Source organism: Elaeis guineensis, chromosome 16 (genome assembly GCF_000442705.2).
Source record: "Elaeis guineensis isolate ETL-2024a chromosome 16, EG11, whole genome shotgun sequence".
NCBI lineage: Eukaryota > Viridiplantae > Streptophyta > Magnoliopsida > Arecales > Arecaceae > Elaeis > Elaeis guineensis.
Genome location: NC_026008.2, coordinates 46,335,929 through 46,336,762, shown reverse-complemented (window position 1 = coordinate 46,336,762; position 834 = coordinate 46,335,929).

Here is an 834-nt window from a genome sequence, read left to right as displayed (position 1 = left end):
TGGAGGCTCTACTGGATGATCAAGATGGCATGGTTAACCAATACGTTTATGCAAGCTTATATTCATTGCCTCCAATTTTATTAGGGTTTCTATTTATCATTAGTTTTAATAGCGTTACTAATCAGATTCTTGTTAAATTAGATTACATCTTTGATTCCACATATTAGACCCTTTTTAGTGAAAAGGTAATGATATTTTTGTCTTTTTCTCAAAGAGAGAATGTATGGTTTTATATCGAGCAAAAGAGAGTTACATAAATTGTGGTAGGAAGAATTTTGTTGGGACCACTTTGCAAGGAAACCAAATTTATTATCTTAAATTTTAATTTTTTAAATAAATTTATTTTTTCTCTTATTTTTTTATCATTAATTTAATTGGTGTTTGCTCTGCAACTCATTTGATCAACACTTTTACATATAGTTGCTAAAATAGATTCTTTAATATAATTTTTTATTTCATATTTCTTTTAATTGCTTTTGTTGCTATCATTGTCATCATTATGGATAGATCAGCGGAAGGAGGGGCAAAATATGCAATCTTTTCATAGAAATTTTAGCAATCAGCAGCATAAGAAAAGTGGCTGCTTTAACAATTGATAATACTAACTAAACAAAATTGAAAAATTAAATTAACAAATAAATAATTTTTACACGTATCTATCTTAGATGCTTCACTCTACAATTACACTTACATATATGCTTATCAAAGATTCCAAATCATGTCCTTGGCCACGTCAATCCTTTGCCCCTTTCTTCTGATATTCCTTCCCGTTGGTTCCAACCAACATGTGCTAGTCTATACACATTTTCTCTAACAGGCATTCCAAACAATTAT